General features: G+C 48.5%; 1 protein-coding gene across 2 annotated transcripts in view; it reads left to right on the top strand.

Annotated features, from left to right (window-relative positions):
• CCT3 (chaperonin containing TCP1 subunit 3) overlaps positions 1–22,071 on the top strand; it is a 35,629-nt gene that overhangs the window by 5,571 nt on the left and 7,987 nt on the right. The gene's annotated exons all lie outside the window — the stretch shown is intronic.

Genomic DNA, 22,071 nt, shown 5'->3' with positions numbered 1-22,071 from the left:
ACTCACTAGGGTGGTAACGCTTGGATCCAGCCGGTTCAGAACAATATCACCTAGTGTGTGCAGACGATATGTCGCTCGATGTGCACTCCCGCAGGTCGTCTCTGACATCACCTGTCGGACCTGCATGCATCGAGCACACATCTTTTAATGTGTACATAGCTTAACTGTCCCTACTGTCACCTGATCTTCCGTCCCCGTCTGGAAGCTTGCTCTCAGCTCCGTCAGGCTCGGGATCCTGATGACGTTACTCCCGCTGTAATAGCTTCTGCTTCCGGTCCCACGTAGCCAACGCGTTTCATGCAATATGCACTTTATCAAGGATGGTTCTGAGTTCCCCTTTTCTCTATCGTCCTTGTGGATGCTGGGGTTCCTGAAAGGACCATGGGGAATAGCGGCTCCGCAGGAGACAGGGCACAAAAAGTAAAGCTTTCCGATCAGGTGGTGTGCACTGGCTCCTCCCCCTATGACCCTCCTCCAGACTCCAGTTAGATTTTTGTGCCCGGCCGAGAAGGGTGCAATCTAGGTGTCTCTCCTAAAGAGCTGCTTAGAGAAAGTTTAGCTTAGGTTTTTTATTTTACAGTGAGTCCTGCTGGCAACAGGATCACTGCAACGAGGGACTTAGGGGAGAAGGAGTGAACTCACCTGCGTGCAGGATGGATTGGCTTCTTGGCTACTGGACATCAGCTCCAGAGGGACGATCACAGGTACAGCCTGGATGGTCACCGGAGCCGCGCCGCCGGCCCCCTTGCAGATGCTGAAGTAAGAAGAGGTCCAGAATCGGCGGCTGAAGACTCCTGCAGTCTTCTAAAGGTAGCGCACAGCACTGCAGCTGTGCGCCATTTTCCTCTCAGCACACTTCACACGGCAGTCACTGAGGGTGCAGGGCGCTGGGAGGGGGGCGCCCTGGGAGGCAAATGAAAACCTTTTTTGGCGAAAAATACCTCACATATAGCCCCCAGAGGCTATATGGAGATATTTAACCCCTGCCAAGATTCACTAAATAGCGGGAGACGAGCCCGCCGAAAAAGGGGCGGGGCCTATCTCCTCAGCACACAGCGCCATTTTCTCTCACAGAAAGCCTGGAGAGAAGGCTCCCAGGCTCTCCCCTGCACTGCACTACAGAAACAGGGTTAAAACAGAGAGGGGGGGCACTGATTTTGGCGATATTGAGATATATATAAAGATGCTATAAGGGAAAACACTTATATAAGGTTGTCCCTATATAATTATAGCGTTTTGGTGTGTGCTGGCAAACTCTCCCTCTGTCTCCCCAAAGGGCTAGTGTGGGTCCTGTCCTCTGTCAGAGCATTCCCGGTGTGTGTGCTGTGTGTCGGTACGTGTGTGTCGACATGTATGAGGACGATGTTGGTGAGGAGGCGGAGAAATTGCCTGTAATGGTGATGTCACTCTCTAGGGAGTCGACACCGGAATGGATGGCTTATTTAGGGAATTACGTGAGAATGTCAACACGCTGCAAGGTCGGTTGACGACGTGAGACGGCCGACAAACTATTAGTACCGGTCCAGGCGTCTCAGAAACACCGTCAGGGGCGTTAAAAACGCCCATTTACCTCAGTCGGTCGACACAGACACGGACACTGAATCCAGTGTCGACGGTGAATAAACAAACGTATTTCTCATTAGGGCCACACGTTAAGGGCAATGAAGGAGGTGTTGCATATTTCTGATACTACAAGTACCACAAAAAAGGGTATTATGTGGGAGTGAAAAAACTACCTGTAGTTTTTCCTGAATCAGATAAAATAAAATGAAGTGTGTGATGATGCGTGGGGTTACCCCGATAGCAAATATTGGCGTTATACCCTTTCCCGCCAGAAATTAGGGCGCGTTGGGAAACACCCCTTAGGGTGATAAGGCGCTCACACGCTTATCAAGTGGCGTTACCGTCTCCAGATACGGCCGCCCTCAAGGAGCCAGCTGATAGGAAGCTGGAAAGATATCCTAAAAAGTATATACACACATACGGTGGTTATACTGCGACCAGCGATCGCCATCAGCCTGGAGATGCAGTGCTGGGTTGGCTTGGTCGGATTCCCTGACTGAAAATATTTTATTCATATAGAGCATTTAATAGGATGCATTCTATATATATGTACGTGAGATGCACAGAGGGATATTTGCTCTCTGGCATCAAGATAAGTACGTTGTCCATATCACCCAGAAGATGTCATGGACACGACAGTGGTCAGGTGATACAGATCCCATACGGCACATGGAAGTATTGCCGTATAAAGGGAAGGAGTTAGTTGGGGTCGGTCCATCGGACCTGGGGACCACGGCAACAGCTGGGAAATCCAACCTTTTTACCCCAAGTTACATCTCAGCTGAAAAAGACACCGTCTTTTCAGCCTCAATCCTTCCTTTCCCATGAGGGCATGCAGGCAAAAGGCCAGTCATATCTGCCCAGACATAGAGGTAAGGGAAGTAGACTGCAGCAGGCAGCCCCTTCCCAGGAAAAGAAGCCCTCCACCGCGTCTGCCAAGTCCTCAGCATGACGCTGGGGCCATGCAAGCGGACTCAAGGTGGGGGGGTAGTCTCAAGAGTCTCAGCGCGCAGTGGGATCACTCGCAGGTTGACCCCTAGATAGTACAAGTATTATCCCAGGGGTACAGATTGGAGAGTCGAGACATCTTCTCCTCGCAGGTTTCTGAAGTCTGCTTTACCAACGGCTCCCTCCGACAGGGAGGCAGCATTGGAAACAATTCACAAGCTGTATATCCAGCAGGTGATAATCAAAGTACCCCTCCTACAACAAGGAAAAGGGTATTATTTTTCCACACTATATTGTGGTACTGACGCCAGACGGTTTGGTGAGACATAGTCTAAACTGAAATCTTTGAACACTTACATAAAAGGTTCAAATCGAGATGGAGTCACTCAGAGCAGTGATAGCGAACCGGAAAAAAGGGGACTATATGGTGTCCCTGGACATCAAGGATTACCTCCATGTCCAAATTTGCCCTTCTCAACAAGGGTACCTCTGGTTCGTGGTACAGAACTGTCAATATCAGTTTCAGACGATGCCGTTTGAATTATCCACGGCACCCCGGGCCTTTTACCAAGGTAATGGCCGAAAAGATGTTTCTTCAAAGAAAAAAGGCATCTAAATTATCCCTTACTTGGACGATATCCTGAAAAGGGCAAGTTCCAGAGAACAGTTGGAGGTCGGAAGAGCACTATCTAAAGTAGTTCTACGACAGCACGACTGGATTCTAAATATTCCAAGAATCGCAGCTGTTTTCCGACGATACGTCTGCTGTTCCTAGGAATGATTCTGGGCATAGTCCAGAAAAAGGTGTTCCTCCGGGAGGAAAAAGCCAAGGAGTTATTCGACCTAGTCAGAAACCTCCTAAAACCAGGCCAAGTATCAGTGCATCAATGCACAGGAGTCCTGGGAAAAATGGTGGCTTCTTACGAAGCGATTCCATTCGGCAGATCTCAGGGGATTTGCTGGACGAATGGTCCGGATCGCATTTTCAGATGCATCAGCGGATAATCCTGTCTCCAAGGACAAGGGTGTCTCTTCTGTGGGGGCTGCAGAGTGCTCATCTTTTAGAGGGCAGCACACTCAGCATTCAGGACTGTGTTCTGGGGACCACGGATACCAGCCTGAGAGGCTGGGGAGTAGTCACACAGGGAAAAAATTTCCAAGGAAGTGTGGTCAAGTCTGGAGACTTCTCTCCACATGAATATACTGGAGCTAAGGGCAATTTACAATGCTCTGAGCCTAGGAAGACTCCTGCTTCAAAGTCAACCGGTGCTGATCCAGTAGGACATCATCATGGCGGTCGCCCACGTTATCAGACGGGGCGACACAAGAAGCAGGAGGGCAATGACAGCAAGGATTCTTCGCTGGGCGGAAAATCATGTGATAACACTGTCAGCAGTGTTCATTCCGGGAGTGGGCAACTGGGAAGATTTCCTCAGCATAAATGAATTCCACCCGGAAAAGTGGAAACTTAATCTGGAAGTTTCCACATGATTGTAAACCGTTGGGAAAGACCAAAGGTGGTTATGATGGCGTCCCACCTGAAGCGCCAGGTCAAGAGACACTCAGGCAATAGCTGGGACGCTCTGGTAACACCGTCGGTGTACCAGTCGGTGTATGTGTTCCATCCTCTGCTTTTCATACCCAATGTATTGAAAATGATAGGAAGGAGAGGAGTAAGAACTATACTCGTGGCTCCGGTTTGGCCAAGAAGGACTTGGTTCCCGGAACTTCAAGAGATACTAAGAAGGGTCTTGATTCGGCAAGAACCATGTCTGTTCCGGGACTTACCGCAGCTGCGTTGACGCCAAGGCGGGTGAACGCCGGATCCTAAGGGAAAGAGGCATTCCGGAAGAGGTCATCCCTACCCTGGTCAGAGCCAGGAAGGAGGTGACCGCACAACATTATCACCACTTAGGTGAAAATATGTGCCAGGGTGTGAGTCCAGGAAGGCTCCACGGAAGAATTTCAACTAGGTTAATTTCTACATTTCCTGCAAACAGGAGTGTCTATGGGTCTCAAATTGGGTCCATTAAGGTTCAAATTTCGGCCTGTTGATTTTCTTCCAGAAAGAAATTGGCTTCAGTTCCTGAAGTCCAGAAGTTGTTAAGGGAGTACTGCATATACAGCCCCTTTGATGTCTCCAGTGGCACTGGGCGATCTCAACGTAGTTTTGGGATTCCTAAAAAATCACATTGGTTTAAACAACTCAAATCTGTGGATTTGATATATCTCACATGGAAAATGACCATGCTGTTGGTCCTGGCCTCGGCCAGGCGAGTGTCAGAATTGGCGGCTTTATCTCACAAAGCCATATCTGATTGTCCATTCGGACAGAGCAAAGCTGCGGACTCGTCCCCAGTTTCTCCTTAAGGTGGTGTCAGCGTTTCACCTGAACCAGCTTATTGTGGTACCTGCGGCTACTAGGGACTTGGAGGACTCCAAGTTGCTGGATGTTATCAGGGCCCTGAAAATATAGTTTCCAGGTTGGCTGGAGTCAGGAAATCTGACTTGCTGTTTATCCTGTATGCACCCAACAATGCTGGGTGCTTCTGCTTCTAAGCAGTCGATTGCTCGTGGGATTGGTAGCACAATTCAACTTGCACATTCTGTGGCAGGCCTGCCACAGTCTAAATCTGTTAAGGCCCATTCCACAAGGAAGGTGGGCTCATCTTGGGCGGCTGCCCGAGGGGTCTCGGCATTACTACTTTGCCGAGCAGCTACGTGGTCGGGGGAGAACACGTTTGTAAAATTCTACAAATTTGATACCCTGGCAAAAGAGGACCTGGAGTTCTCTCATTCGGTGCTGCAGAGTCATCCGCACTCTCCCGCCCGTTTGGGAGCTTTGGTATAATCCCCATGGTCCTTTCAGGAACCCCAGCATCCACAAGGACGATAGAGAAAATAAGAATTTACTTACCGATAATTCTATTTCTCGGAGTCCGTAGTGGATGCTGGGCGCCCATCCCAAGTGCGGATTATCTGCAATACTTGTACATAGTTATTGCTAACTAAATCGGGTTATTGTTGTTGTGAGCCATCTTTTCAGAGGCTCCGCTGTTATCATACTGTTAACTGGGTTCAGATCACAGGTTGTACAGTGTGATTGGTGTGGCTGGTATGAGTCTTACCCGGGATTCAAAATTCCTCCCTTATTGTGTACGCTCGTCCGGGCACAGTACCTAACTGGAGTCTGGAGGAGGGTCATAGGGGGAGGAGCCAGTGCACACCACCTGATCGGAAAGCTTTACTTTTTGTGCCCTGTCTCCTGCGGAGCCGCTATTCCCCATGGTCCTTTCAGGAACCCCAGCATCCACTACGGACTCCGAGAAATAGAATTATCGGTAAGTAAATTCTTATTATTAGGTTTCTATGCGCAAAAAATATTAATTGACTGTACTGAGGCAGAAATGTTTTTTCTTTTTCATCCACTAGGGGTTACTGGAGTACTCTTGGGATATGGACGGCTTTAGCAGAACCAGGGCACTGAATATTTAAATTTAGTAACTCTCCTCCCCTCCATATTCCCAGAGTACCTCAGTGTTTTTTCTGTGCTCGAAGTAGCAACAAGGCTTGTGTGGAGCTCCCACACTTATTTTGAATCTACCACATGCACAATATGTTTGTAAATACAGCTACAAATACGTTCCCTTCCCCTCAGCCTCCATTCCAAGGCTGGAGGATGTAATGTCGGGTTTACAATCGAAAATGGCCACGGCATGTAAGGAACGTGAGACGGCGAGATCTGAGGCTAGGGCAATGCCTCCTGAGATACCAGTAGGGGCTCATGAGACGTCCAGGACTTTGCACAAAAGTCTAGCTCTATTCCGAAAAATAGTTATTTGTCTTATAACTTCCCAGTTTCAGGTATGTTGCGTTATGACGATTCCATGCCATACCTCATATCGCAAGAAGAATATGAGGAGGGTGAGGTGTGCCAGTAGTCAGATAGTGAGGTTACTGATAGCCCCGCCATTGATAATCTCATCAGGGCAGTACGTCAGGTTCTAGATTGTACAGACTGAAGAACCTATTTCAAATGAAGTGTTATTTGCTAAACAGAGATCTCCAGTGTGTTTTCCTTATTCAGATTCTCTTAATAAACCAGAGTCTATGAATGGGAAAATCCACAGTCTGTGGTTTTGCTGGTGTCAAAACTTTCACAGAAGTTACCCATTCCAACTGCTACTACGCTTAAAGACCTGTCAGTGTAAGCTAGAAGCTATACTAAAGTCAATGTATACAGCAGCCGGGGTGTTGCTTAGACCTACTTTAGGGGGAATTTGGGAGAATGAGGCTGTAGTTGCGTGGATAACACAGCTCAGGTCAGCCTACAGGAAGAGACCACCTTATACTTCTCACTGATCACATCTGTGAATCTGCTGAGTATCTAGGGATGGCTTCTATGGACGTCGGGCAGGTTTGTTATCGCCTTTCAGCTTCACTAGTTGCGGCATGACGTGCCCTCTGGCTGCGTTCTTGGCAGACGGAGGCAGAGGTTAAACGAGGTATAGAACGTTACCTTACGCTGGCGAGAAATTGTTTGGTCCTGAATTGGACATATGGATTTCTGAGGTACCTAGACGGTAATACTCTGGACCAGCGTTCCAATCCTTTAGACCTCAGCCCTTTCAAGGCCGTGATACAGGAACAACCACACACGGTAGACGTGGTAGAGGACGTGGTTTCAACAAACCACTAACCGTCGTCAGGACGCTAAGACCATCGACAAGCCAGTGGCATGACGGGATCCCAGCCCATCTCGGATCTCCAGTTGTGGGGGCACGCCTTCAGACGTTCCATTTGGCGTAGTTCCAGACATCCACAGATGGGTGGATCCACAATTTAGTGTAAAAAGGTTACAAAATAGAGTTCGACTGTCTCCCGCCACTGCGGTTTTTCAAGACAGGACTGCCTGTGTTGGACGACAAGAGGGCGGTTCTGCAAATTGCCATTCAGTCTCTGCTGGATTCCGCAGTTTTAATTCCGGTCCCTGTACACCAAAAAGGTCAGGGTTATTATTCCAGTCTGTTTGTGGCACCAAAGCCGGATGGCTCAGTCAGGCCAATATTGAAGTTACAGGGCCTCAATCAGTACGTCACTTACTACAGATTCAAGTTGGAAGCTCTGCGGTCAGTAATTGCAGGTTTAGAGCCACAAGAATTCAGGATTGCGCTGGATCTCAAGGATGCGTACTTACACATTCCGATTTGGCCACCTCATCAGAGGTTCTTGCGTTTTGCGATACGGCAGAACCATTACCAGTTTCAGGCTCTACCGTTTGGCTTCTCGTCAGTGCCTCGGGTATTCACCAAAGTGATGTCTGTGATAATAGCTCATCTCAAAAGCTCAGTCCCAACAGATGCTCCTCCAACATGCGTTGCTAACGTACAATATACTAGTTCAGCACGGTTGGATTGTCAACTTCAAGAAATCACATCTAGTTCCGTCTCAACGACTTCAATTCCTAGGTATGATTCTCGATACGGTAAATCAAAGAATTTACCTACCAGAACAGAAAGTACAGATTATTCGTCATCTGGTACAATTCGGCACAATGGTGGTGGCTTTCGAAGCGCTTCAGGTCGGAAGATTTCACTCGCGTCCTTTTCAACTGCATGTGCTCGCACAGTGGTCGGGCTCGCTTCTGCAGATTCACCACAGGGTGAGGTTGTCGCCATGGACCAGTGTCTCTCTACTCTGGTGGCTCAAAGTACACAATCTAACCGCAGGGAAGCGGTTCGGCGCCTGGAATTGGATAATTCTAACGATGGACGCGAGTCTCAGAGGTTAGGGAGCTGTGGTTCAAAATTGTCAGCTCCAGGGTCTCTGGGCAGATCACGAAAGATTGCGGTCTCTAAATGTCCTGGAACTCCAGGTACAATGCGCTACGACAAGCAGTGCACATACTCCGGTCTCAGACTGTCCAGGTGCAGTCAGACAACACGACGGCGGTCGCGTACATTAACAAACAAGGAGGAACGAGAAGCCGCATGGCCATGCGGGAAGTAGCTCGAATCCTCATTTGGGCCGAGCATCACCAAGTGATATTGTCGGCAGTGTTCATTCCGGGAGTGGACAACTGGGAGGCGGATTATCTCAGCCGTCGGGATTTTCAACCAGGAAAATGGGCATTAAATCCAGAAGTGTCGCACATGTTGGTCCAAAGGTGGGATTACCCTCAAGTGGACCTGATGCCATCTCGCCACAATCACCAAACACCCCAGTATGTGTCCAGAACTAGAGATCCAAAGGCAGTGGAGGTGGATGCTCTCACAATCGCGTGGCCGTACAGCCTCGTGTATCTGTTTCCACCGTTTCCGCTGCTCCCTCTGTTGCTAAAACGGATCAAAAGAGAGTCCGCCACAGTCATACTAGTGGCGCCTCATTGGCCTCGGAGAGCTTGGTTCTCGGATCTCCGCGGATTACTTGCAGACGATCCTTGGCCGCTCCCACTACGTCTGGACCTGTTACAACAGGGTCCGTCCCTTTACCCCGATTTAGCGCGGCTGCGTTTGACGGGGTGGCTGTTGAGACCGCCCTCTTAAGAGAGGGCATTCCAGAATCGGTTATACCAACCATGTTACGTGCTAGGAAGCCAGTTACGGCAGCTCATTATTACAGAATTTGGCGTGCCTATATAGGTTGGTGTGAAGCTCGGAAGTTTCCGACATCATCTTTCAAGTTCTCCCATCTTTTGTTATTTCTACAGACTGGGTTAGATGGAGGACTGCGTTTATCTACACTAAAGGTGCAGGTATTTGCTTTGTCAATTTACTTTCAAAGACAATTGGCTCTGTTGCCGTCTGTACACACCTTTCGGCAAGGTGTCCTCAGAGTACAGCCTCCATTCATTCCACCTACAGCGCAATGGGACTTGAATCTGGTTTTAGATTTCTTACAGTCTTCATATTTTGAACCCTTACAACAAGTGGATATTAAGTTTCTCACTTGGAAAACACTTTTTCTCCTAGCCTTAGCTTCGGCAAGGCGTGTTTCAGATTTGGGTGCCTTGTCATGCAAGCCACCGTATTTGGTGTTTCATGATGACAGAGCGGAACTTCGGACGAATCCCGCTTTCTTACCAAAGGTAGTGTCATCTTTTCACATCAATCAACCAATAGTAGTTCCGGTGTTAACAGGAAATTCTGGAACTTTGGATGTGGTACGCGCATTACGCGTTTATGTATCCCGAACGTCTACAGTTCGTAAGACGGATACGTTGTTTGTTCTCTATGATGCTGCCAAGATGGGTTGGCCAGCTTCTAAGCAGACCTTATCCAGATGGATTAAATTGACCATACGTCAGGCTTACCTTCATGCTAATAGAAAGTAACAAGAATTGGTTGGATATCCGTGCGCTGTCTACAGCTGCTATTCGGGTATCACTAACGAGGTTCCTCCACCCTCAAATTACACAGACATTCACAAACATATAGGATACCACTGAGTCAGCGCTGAATGGAGGTCAAGATCGATCGTATTCTTATAATCTCTTACTCTTTAGTCCAATAGACCGGAAAAGGAAAGAGAAATATGGAACATAGTGCAGTACCTTAAGTTAAAAGGTTTTAATTCACACAATTTACACCACACATTAACATAAAATATCCTGGATAACACTGCTTAGTTATCATTAAAATGACAGCCTATGCTGTTGGGCATTCTTTGGTGAACTCAATCCGACATAGATACAGGTAGTGGGTAATTACCAGAACAAGGTAGAAACAGCAGTGTTATCCAGGATATTTTATGTTAATGTGTGGTGTAAATTGTGTGAATTAAAACCTTTTAACTTAAGGTACTGCACTATGTTCCATATTTCTCTTTCCTTTTCCGGTCTATTGGACTAAAGAGTAAGAGATTATAAGAATACGATCGATCTTGACCTCCATTCAGCGCTGACTCAGTGGTATCCTATATGTTTGTGATTACCTTCATGCTAGGTTACAGCCGCCTACATCAGTAACAGCTCATTCCACACGTTCTGTGGGAACTTCATGGGCAGCTGGTCGTGGGACTTCTACGACGCAGCTTTGCCGTGCGGCTACATGGTCATCAGTGCACACGTTTGTGCGCTTTTACAAGTTTGATACTTTTGCGGCATCAGTATCTAGCTTTGGCCGCCTAGTGTTACAGGTGCCAAACAGATCTCCCGCCCACAGGGGAAGCTTTGGTACGTCCCAAGAGTACTCCAGTGACCCCTAGTGGATGAAAAAGAAAATAGGATTTTGGTACTTACCAGGTAAATCCTTTTCTTTGAATCCACTGGACGTCCACCCAGAGCAGTTTTACCTGGTTTGTGGTAAGTTCAGGGGATCTTATGGTAACACATTCTCACCGACTGGTTTAAATTTTCAAGTTCTATCTGTTATGGTGTCAACTGTTTAGTTGTCAGTTACGTTATGTGTCAACTTTATTGTTGTCCGTTATGTTATATGTAATTATCCATTGTCAACCTCTCTATCGCTCCTGTTCGGCTCGGTAAAAAACACTGAGGTACCCTGGGAATATGGAGGGGAGGAGAGTTACTAAATTTAAATATTCAGTGCCCTGGTTCTGCTAAAGCCGTCCATATCCCAAGAGTACTCCAGTGCCCCCTATGGATTCAAAGAAAAGGATTTACCTGGTAAGTACCAAAATCCTATTTCTCTAACGTCCTAGTGGATGCTGGGACTCCGTCAGGACCATGGGGAATAGCGGGCTCCGCAGGAGACAGGGCACATCTAAAAAAGCTTTTAGGTCACATGGTGCGTACTGGCTCCTCCTCCTATGACCCTCCTCCAAGCCTCAGTTAGGTTTTTGTGCCCGTCCGAGAGGGTGCAATCTAGGTGGCTCTCCTAAAGAGCTGTTTAGAAGAGTTTTTTTTTTAGGTTTCAATCTCAGTGATTCCTGCTGGCAACAGGATCACTGCATCGAGGGACTTAGGGGAGAGATTTCCAACTCACCTGCGTGCAGGATGGATTGGAGTCTTAGGCTACTGGACACTTAGCTCCAGAGGGAGTCGGAACACAGGTCAGCCTGGGGTTCGTCCCGGAGCCGCGCCGCCGATCCCCCTTACAGACGCTGAAGAGACGGCAGAACGGAGGTCCGGAAAGCAGGCGGCAGAAGACTCCTCAGTCTTCTTGAAGGTAGCGCACAGCACGGCAGCTGTGCGCCATTGTTGTCACACGGCTCACTGACTCAGTCACGGAGGGTGCAGGGCGCTGCTGGGGGCGCCCTGGGCAGCAATATAATTACCTTTAGTGGCAAAATAAATACATCACATATAGCCATTAAGGCTATATGTATGTATTTTAACCCAGGCCAGTTTCTTAAAAACCGGGGAAAAGCCCGCCGAAAAAGGGGCGGAGCTTATTCTCCTCAGCACTCAGCGCCATTTTCCTGCTCCGCTCCGCTGGTGAGGAAGGCTCCCAGGTCTCTCCCCTGCACTGCAGAAACAGGGTAACAAAGAGAAGGGGGGCATAAATTGGCGATATTTATATATTAAGAGCGCATATATAGTAAACAACACCTTCAAGGGTTGTTTATATACATTTATAGCGCTTTTGGTGTGTGCTGGCAAACTCTCCCTCTGTCTCCCCAAAGGGCTAGGGGGTCCTGTCTTCGATTAGAGCATTCCCTGTGTGGCTGCTGTGTGTCGGTACGTGTGTGTCGACATGTATGAGGACGATGTTGGTGTGGAGGCAGAGCAATTGCCGATGATGGTAATGTCACCCCCTAGGGAGTCGACACCGGAATGGATGGCTTTAGTTATGGAATTACGTGATAATGTCAGCACATTACAAAAGTCAGTTGACGAAATAAGACGCCCGGCAAACCAGTTAGTACCGGTTCAGGCGTCTCAGACACCGTCAGGGGCTGTAAAACGTCCTTTACCTCAGTCAGTCGACACGGGTACCGACACAGATGAATCTAGTGTCGACGGTGAAGAAACAAACGTATTTTCCAATAGGGCCACACGTTATATGATCACGGCAATGAAGGAGGCTTTGCAGATCTCTGATACTGCTGGTACCTCAAAAAGGGGTATTATGTGGGGGGTGAAAAAACTACCTGTATTTTTTCCAGAATCAGAGGAATTGAATGACGTGTGTGATGAAGCGTGGGTTAACCCCGATAGAAAACTGCTAATTTCCAAGAAGTTATTGGCATTATACCCTTTCCCACCAGAGGTTAGGGCGCGCTGGGAAACACCCCCTAGGGTGGATAAGGCGCTCACACGTTTATCAAAGCAAGTGGCGTTGCCGTCTCCTGATACGGCCGCCCTCAAGGATCCAGCAGATAGGAGGCTGGAAACTACACTGAAGAGTATATACACACATACTGGTGTTATACTGCGACCGGCAATAGCCTCAGCCTGGATGTGCAGTGCTGGGGTAGTGTGGTTGGATTCTCTGACTGAAAATATTGATACCCTGGATAGGGACAGTATTTTATTGACTCTAGAGCAATTAAAGGATGCTTTCCTTTATATGCGAGATGCTCAGAGGGATGTTTGTACTCTAGCATCAAGAGTAAGTGCGATGTCCATATCTGCCAGAAGAAGTTTATGGACGCGACAGTGGTCAGGTGATGCGGATTCCAAGAGGCATATGGAAGTATTGCCATATAAAGGAGAGGAATTGTTTGGGGTCGGTCTTTCGGACCTGGTGGCCACGGCAACTGCCGGCAAATCCACTTTTTTACCTCAGACCCCCTCCCAACAGAAAAAGACACCGTCTTTTCAGCCGCAGTCCTTTCGCTCCTATAAAAAGCGACCAAAAGGACAGTCTTATCTGCCGCGAGGCAGAGGAAAGGGTAAGAAAGGGCAGCAAGCAGCCCCTGCCCAGGAACAGAAGCCCGCCCCGGCTTCTACAAAGCCATCAGCATGACGCTGGGGCTTTACAAGCGGACTCAGGAACGGTGGGGGGTCGACTCAAGATTTTCAGCAATCAATGGGTTCACTCACAAGTGGACCCGTGGGTCCTGCAGATAGTATCTCAGGGTTACATGCTGGAGTTCGAAAGGTCTCCCCCTCGCCGGTTCCTAAAGTCTGCTTTACCAACGTCTCCCTCAGAAAGGACGTCGGTTTTGGAAGCCATTCACAAGCTGTATTCTCAGCAGGTGATAGTCAAGGTACCCCTCCTACAACAGGGAAAGGGGTATTATTCCACACTATTTGTGGTACCGAAACCGGACGGTTCGGTAAGGCCTATTCTAAATCTGAAATCCTTGAACCTGTACATAAAGAAATTCAAGTTCAAGATGGAGTCACTCAGAGCAGTGATAGCGAATCTGGAAGAAGGAGACTTCATGGTGTCCTTGGACATAAAAGATGCTTATCTACATGTCCCGATTTACCCCTCACACCAAGGGTATCTCAGGTTCGTGATACAAGACTGTCATTATCAGTTTCAAACGCTGCCGTTTGGGTTGTCCACGGCCCCTCTGGTCTTTACCAAGGTAATGACCGAAATGATGGTTCTTCTACGAAGAAAAGGCGTATTAATTATCCCTTACTTGGACGATCTCCTGATAAGGGCAAAGTCCAGAGAACAGCTGGAAGTCGGTGTAGCGCTAACACAAGTAGTGCTTCAGCAACACGGGTGGATTCTAAATCTTCCAAAATCTCAATTGACCCCGACAACACATCTGCTGTTCCTGGGCATGATTCTGGACACGGTTCAGAAAAAGGTATTTCTCCCGGAAGAGAAAGCAAGGGAGTTATCCGAACTTGTCAAGAACCTCCTAAAACCAGGAACTGTGTCAGTACATCAATGCACAAGAGTCCTGGGAAAGATGGTGGCTTCGTACGAAGCGATTCCATTCGGCAGATTCCATGCACGAACATTTCAGTGGGATCTGCTGGACAAATGGTCCGGATCGCATCTGCACATGCATCAGCGGATAACACTGTCACCGAGAACAAGGTTGTCTCTCCTGTGGTGGTTGCAGACTGCCCATCTGTTAGTGGGCCGCAGATTCGGCATACAGGACTGGGTCCTGGTGACTACGGATGCCAGCCTACGAGGTTGGGGAGCAGTCACAAAGGGAAGAAACTTCCAGGGCGTGTGGTCAAACCTGGAGACGTCTCTTCACATAAATATACTGGAGCTAAGAGCGATCTACAATGCTCTAAGCCTGGCAAAATCGCTGCTTCAGGGTCAGCCGGTGTTGATCCAGCCCGACAACATCACGGCAGTCGCCCACGTAAACCGACAAGGCGGCACGAGAAGCAGGAGTGCAATGGCAGAAGCTGCAAGGATTCTGCGCTGGGCGGAGAATCATGTCGTAGCACTGTCAGCAGTGTTCATCCCGGGAGTGGACAACTGGGAAGCAGATTTCCTCAGCAGACACGACCTTCACCCGGGAGAGTGGGGACTTCATCCAGAAGTTTTCCACATGATTGTGAACCGTTGGGAAAAACCAAAGGTGGACATGATGGCGTCTCGCCTCCACAAAAAATTGGACAGGTATTGCGCCAGGTCAAGAGACCCTCAGGCAATAGCTGTGGACGCTCTGGTAACACCGTGGGTGTGCCAGTCAGTGTATGTGTTCCCTCCTCTGCCTCTCATACCAAAGGTACTGAGAATTATACGGAAAAGAGGAGTAAGAACAATACTGGTAGCTCCGGACTGGCCAAGAAGAACTTGGTATCCGGAACTTCAAGAGATGCTCACGGAGGATCCGTGGCCTCTACCTCTAAGAAGGGATCTGCTTCAGCAGGGACCTTGTATGTTCCAAGACTTACCGCGGCTGCGTTTGACGGCATGGCGGTTGAACGCCGGATTCTAAAAGAGAAGGGCATTCCTGAGGAAGTTATTCCTACTTTAATTAAAGCCAGGAAAGAAGTGACCGCACAACATTATCACCGCATTTGGAGAAAATATGTTGCGTGGTGTGAGGCCAAGAAGGCTCTAACGGAAGAATTTCAATTGGGTCGATTCTTACATTTCCTGCAAGCAGGATTGTCTATGGGCCTCAAATTGGGGTCCATTAAAGTTCAAATTTCGGCCTTATCAATTTTCTTCCAGAAGGAATTGGCGTCAGTGCCTGAAGTACAAACTTTTGTCAAAGGTGTACTACATATACAACCCCCAATAGTGCCTCCAGTGGCACCGTGGGATTTGAACGTGGTTCTAAATTTTCTCAAATCTCATTGGTTTGAGCCTTTAAAATCGGTAGATTTAAAATACCTTACATGGAAGGTAACCATGCTGTTGGCCCTGGCTTCAGCCAGGAGAGTTTCGGAGTTGGCAGCTTTGTCATACAAAAGCCCATATCTGATATTCCATTCGGACAGGGCAGAATTGAGGACACGTCCTCAATTTCTCCCTAAGGTGGTTTCGGCATTTCACTTGAACCAGCCTATTGTGGTGCCTGCGGCTACTAGCGACTTGGAGGACTCCAAGTTACTGGACGTTGTCAGAGCATTAAAAATATATATTTCAAGGACAGCTGGAGTCAGAAAATCTGACTCGTTGTTTACATTGTATGCACCCAACAAGTTGGGTGCTCCTGCGTCTAAACAGACGATTGCACGTTGGATATGTAGTACAATCCAACTTGCACATTCTGTGGCAGGCCTGCCACAGCCTAAATCTGTAAAGGCCCATTCCACAAGGAAAGTGGGCTCATCCTGGGCGGCTGCCCGAGGAGTCTCGGCATTACAACTTTGCCGAGCAGCTACGTGGTCAGGGGAGAACACGTTTGTAAAATTTTACAAATTTGATACTCTGGCTAAAGAGGACCTGGAGTTCTCTCATTCGGTGCTGCAGAGTCATCCGCACTCTCCCGCCCGTTTGGGAGCTTTGGTATAATCCCCATGGTCCTGACGGAGTCCCAGCATCCACTAGGACGTTAGAGAAAATAAGAATTTACTTACCGATAATTCTATTTCTCATAGTCCGTAGTGGATGCTGGGCGCCCATCCCAAGTGCGGATTGTCTGCAATGCTTGTACATAGTTATTGTTAAAAAAATCGGGTTATTACTGTTGTTGTGAGCCATCTGTTCAGAGGCTACTTCGTTTGTGTTATCATACTGTTAACTGGGTTCAGATCACAAGTTGTACGGTGTGATTGGTGTGGCTGGTATGAGTCTTACCCGGGATTCAAGATCCTTCCTTATTGTGTACGCTCGTCCGGGCACAGTACCTAACTGAGGCTTGGAGGAGGGTCATAGGGGGAGGAGCCAGTACGCACCATGTGACCTAAAAGCTTTTTTAGATGTGCCCTGTCTCCTGCGGAGCCCGCTATTCCCCATGGTCCTGACGGAGTCCCAGCATCCACTACGGACTATGAGAAATAGAATTATCGGTAAGTAAATTCTTATTTTTTTTTTAAATGAATTAAATAATGCGGCAGTCATGTTCCTATAACAATAGGTATAACAATCTAATATTGGTATTGCAATAAGAAAAGTGTGATGATTTTTTTTGTTTTGTACAGATATAGAAATGGAAATATATATAGGCCAGTATTTATTTATTATCCTTTATTAATATGGCGCCACAAGGGTTCCGTAGCGCCCAATTAGAGTACATATCCACATTATCAAAACAGGAAAAGAGTGACTTACAGTTGAAGACAATATAAGACAAGTACAGGGTAACTAAACATAACTACACCAGTAAACGACATAGAGATAAGTTTGAAGGTGGCCAAAAAACTGTAGGATCTGGGCAGTTGAGGATTATTAAAGTAAGAAAAGGATAATTACATGAGGGAAGAGGGCCCTGCTCGTGAGAGCTTACATTCTAAAGGGGAGGGGCAGATATGTAGGGGTGACACAGATGGGATAGACCGAGCATGGGACAGGGGGTTAGGATGAGATTTGGCTGGGTTTGGTAAAGAAGTGGGTTTTAAGAGCCCGTTTGAAGTTCTGTAGGGAGGGGGAGAGGTAGAGAGTTCCAGAGAGAGGGAGCAGCACGTGAGAAATCTTGGAGGTAGGAGTGGGGGTAAGTAATCGGTAGGCATGCATTAGCAGAGTGAAGAGGACGGATGGGAGAGTAAAGGGAGATAAGGTCAGAGATGTAGATGGGAGAGGAGTGGGTGAGGGCTTTGTAAGTGAGTGTGCGAAGTTTAAATTGGATTCTGAAAGGGAAGGGGAGCCAGTGAAGGGCTTATAGGAGAGGGGAGGTGGACGTAGTGCGTTTGGTGAGGAAGATGAGCCGGGCAGCAGCATTGAGGATAGATTGGAGTGGAGAGAGGTGATTGTCAGGGAGGCCAGTTAGGAGGAGATTACAGTAGCCCAGTCTGGAAATAATCAGTGAGTGGATAATGGTCTTGGTGGCATTCTGGGTGAGAAAAGGTCTGATCCTGGAAATGTTTTTGAGATGGAAATGACAGGTTTGTGAGAGGTGCTGAATGTGTGGTTTGAAGGAGAGGGAGGAGTCGAGGATTACGCCAAGACAGCGTACCTGGGGGCTAGAGGAGATAGTCGTGCCATCAATGGATAATGAGATTGTGGGAGGTGAGGTTGTGCGGGAGGGAGGGAAGATGATCAGCTCAGTCTTAGACATGTTGAGTCTAATAAAGCGCTGGGACATCCAGGAAGAGACAGCAGAGAGACAGTTGGAGGTACGAGTGAGGAGAGCGGGGGAGAGGTCAGGGGAGGAGAGGTAGATTTGAGTGTCATCAGCATAGAGGTGATACTGGAAGTTAAAAGAATTAACGAGTTCACCTAAAGAGGACGTATAGAGAGAGAAAAGGAGAGGACCAAGAACAGAACCTTGGGGGACACCAACAGTTAGTGGAAGTGGGGGGTAGCATCATGAGAGGAGACAGAGAAGGAACGATCGGAGGTAGGAGGACAGCCAGGAGAAGGCCGTTATCATGCAGACCAAGAGAGTGAAGGATTTGCAGAAGGAGAGGGTGGTCCACAGTGGCAATGAATGTAATGTAATGAAGTCAAAGTTCAGTGGTCGTGCGGGAAGCCGCTGGAATGCCGACGTTTTTTTAAAGGAGCAATTGTGTTCAAGGAATGGTTTAGCCCCCTTTTTATGTTGTGTATGTGGTCGGAAACCCTTCGGTGTTACAGGTGATAATATATTTCTCTGACGTCCTAGTGGATGCTGGGGACTCCGTAAGGACCATGGGGGATAGACGGCTCCGCAGGAGACTGGGCACACTAAAAGAAAGATTTGGTACTACCTGGTGTGCACTGGCTCCTCCCTCTATGCCCCTCCTCCAGACCTCAGTTAGATTTCTGTGCCCGGCCGAGCTGGATGCACACTAGGGGCTCTCCTGAGCTCCTAGAAAGAAAGTATATGTTGGGTTTTTTATTTTACAGTGAGACCTGCTGGCAACAGGCTCACTGCAACGAGGGACTAAGGGGAGAAGAAGCGAACCTACCTGCTTGCAGCTAGCTTGGGCTTCTTAGGCTACTGGACACCATTAGCTCCAGAGGGATCGACCGCAGGACCCGTCCTTGGTGTTCGTTCCCGGAGCCGCGCCGCCGTCCCCCTTACAGAGCCAGAAGCATGAAGATGGTCCGGAAAATCGGCGGCAGAAGACTTCAGTCTTCACCAAGGTAACGCACAGCACTGCAGCTGTGCGCCATTGCTCCTCATACACACTTCACGCTCCGGTCACTGAGGGTGCAGGGCGCTGGGGGGGGGGGGGGCGCCCTGAGCAGCAATAAAAACACCTTGGCTGGCAAAATAATCACAATATATAGCCCCAGAGGCTATATATGTGATAATTACCCCTGCCAGAATCCATAAAAAAGCGGGAGAAAAGTCCGCGAAAAAGGGGCGGAGCTATCTCCCTCGGCACACTGGCGCCATTTTCTCTTCACAGTGTAGCTGGAAGACAGCTCCCCAGGCTCTCCCCTGTAGTTTTCAGGCTCAAAGGGTTAAAAAGAGAGGGGGGGCACTAAATTTAGGCGCAATATTGTTTATACAAGCAGCTATTGGGGAAAATTCACTCAGTGATGGTGTTTATCCCTACATTATATAGCGCTCTGGTGTGTGCTGGCATACTCTCTCTCTGTCTCCCCAAAGGGCTGTGTGGGGTCCTGTCCTCAGTCAGAGCATTCCCTGTGTGTGTGCGGTATGTCGGTACGGCTGTGTCGACATGTTTGATGAGGAGGCTTATGTGGAGGCGGAGCAGATGCCGATAAATGGGAGGTCGCCCCCTGTGGGCCGACACCAGAGTGGATGGATAGGTGGAAGGTATTAACCGACAGTGTCAACTCCTTACATAAAAGGCTGGATGACGTAACAGCTATGGGACAGCCGGCTTCTCAGCCCGCGCCTGCCCAGGCGTCTCAAAGGCCATCAGGGGCTCAAAAACGCCCGCTCCCTCAGATGGCAGACACAGATGTCGACACGGAGTCTGACTCCAGTGTCGACGAGGTTGAGACATATACACAATCCACTAGGAACATCCGTTACATGATCCCGGCAATACAAAATGTGTTACACATTTCTGACATTAACCCAAGTACCACTAAAAAAAAGGGTTTTGTGTGGGGAGAAAAAGCAGGCAGTGTTTTGTTCCCCCATCAAATGAGTGAATGAAGTGTGAAAAAGCGTGGGTTCCCCCGATAAGAAACTGGTAATTTCTAAAAAGTTACTGATGGCGTACCCTTTCCCGCCAGAGGATAAGTTACGCTGGGAGATATCCCCTAGGGTGGATAAGGCGCTCACACGTTTGTCAAAAAATGTGGCACTGCCGTCTTAGGATACGGCCACTTTGAAGGTACCTGCTGATAAATAGCAGGAGGCTATCCTGAAGTCTGTATTTACACACTCAGGTACTAGACTGAGACCTGCAGATAGTGCTGCTGCAGCGTGGTCTGTAACCCTGTCAAACAGGGATACTATTTTGCGAACATAAGACGTCGTCTTATATATGAGGGATGCACAGAGGGATATTTTGCCGGCTGGCATCCAGAATTAATGCAATGTCCATTCTGTCAGGAGGGTATTAGAGACCCGACACTGGACAGGTGATGCTGACTTTAAAAGGCACAATGAGCCTTATAAGGGTGAGGAATTGTTTGGGGATGGTCTCTGGGACCTCGTATCCACAGCAACAGCTGGGAAGAAAATTTTTTACCTCTGGTTTCCTCACAGCCTAAGAAAAGCACTGTATTATCAGGTACAGTCCTTTCGGCTTCAGAAAAGCAAGCGGGTCAAAGGCGCTTCCTTTCTGCACAGAGACGAGGGAAGAGGGAAAAAGCTGCACCAGTCAGCCAGTTCCCAGAATCAAAATTCTTCCCCCGCTTCCTCTGAGTCCACTGCATGACGCGGGGGCTCCACAGGCGTAGCCAGGTACGGCGGGGGGCCGCCTCAAAAATTTCAGCGATCAGTGGGCTCGCTCACAGGTGGATCCCTGGATCCTTCAAGTAGTATCTCAGGGGTACAAGCTGGAATTCGAGGCGTCTCCCCCCCGCCGTTTCCTCAAATCTGCCTTGCCGACAACTCCCTCAGGCAGGGAGGCTGTGCTAGAGGCAATTCACAAGCTGTATTCCCAGCAGGTGATAGTCAAGGTGCCCCTACTTCAACAAGGACGTGGTTACTATTCCACACTGTTTGTGGTACCGAAACCGGACGGTTCGGTGAGACCCGTTTTAAATTTGAAATCCTTGAACACATATATAAAAAAATTCAAGTTCAAGATGGAATCGCTCAGGGCGGTTATTGCAAGCCTGGAGGAGGGGGATTACATGGTATCCCTGGACATCAAGGATGCTTACCTACATGTCCCCATTTACCATCCTCACCAGGAGTACCTCAGATTTGTGGTACAGGATTTCCATTACCAATTCCAAACACTGCCGTTTGGGCTGTCCACGGCACCGAGGGTCTTTACCAAGGTAATGGCAGAAATGATGATACTCCTTCGAAAAAAGGGAGTTTTAATTATCCCGTACTTGGACGATCTCCTTATAAAGGCGAGGTCCAAGGAGCAGTTGTTGGTCGGAGTAGCACTATCTCGGGAAGTGCTACAACAGCACGGATGGATTCTATATTCCAAAGTCACAGCTGGTTCCTACCACACGCCTACTGTTCCTGGGGATGGTTCTGGACACAGAACAGAAAAAAGTGTTTCTCCCGCAGGAGAAAGCCAAGGAGCTGTCATCTCTAGTCAGAGACCTCCTGAAACCAAAACGGGTATCGGTGCATCACTGCACACGAGTCCTGGGAAAAATGGTAGCTTCTTACGAAGCAAAATTCCATTCGGCAGGTTCCATACAAGAACCTTTTAGTGGGACCTCTTGGACAAGTGGTCGGGATCGCATCTTCAGATGCATCGGCTGATACCCTGGTCCTTGGAGACAGGGTTATCTCTACTGTGGTGGCTGCAGAGTGCTCATCTTCAAGAGGGCCGCAGATTCGGCATACAGGACTGGGTCCTGGTAACCACGGATGCCAGCCTTCGAGGCTGGGGGGCAGTCACACAGGGAAGAAATTTCCAAGGACTTTGGTCAAGTCAGGAGTCGTCCCTACACATAAATATTCTGGAACTGAGGGCCATTTACAATGCCCTAAGTCTGGCAAGGCCTCTGCTTCAAAACCAGCCGGTACTGATCCAATCAGACAACATCACGGCAGTCGCCCATGTAAACCGAC

This window comes from Pseudophryne corroboree, chromosome 12 (assembly GCF_028390025.1).
Source record: "Pseudophryne corroboree isolate aPseCor3 chromosome 12, aPseCor3.hap2, whole genome shotgun sequence".
Lineage (NCBI taxonomy): Eukaryota > Metazoa > Chordata > Amphibia > Anura > Myobatrachidae > Pseudophryne > Pseudophryne corroboree.
Note: the sequence above shows the minus strand (reverse complement) of the source record. Positions and strands in the feature narration are given on the sequence as shown.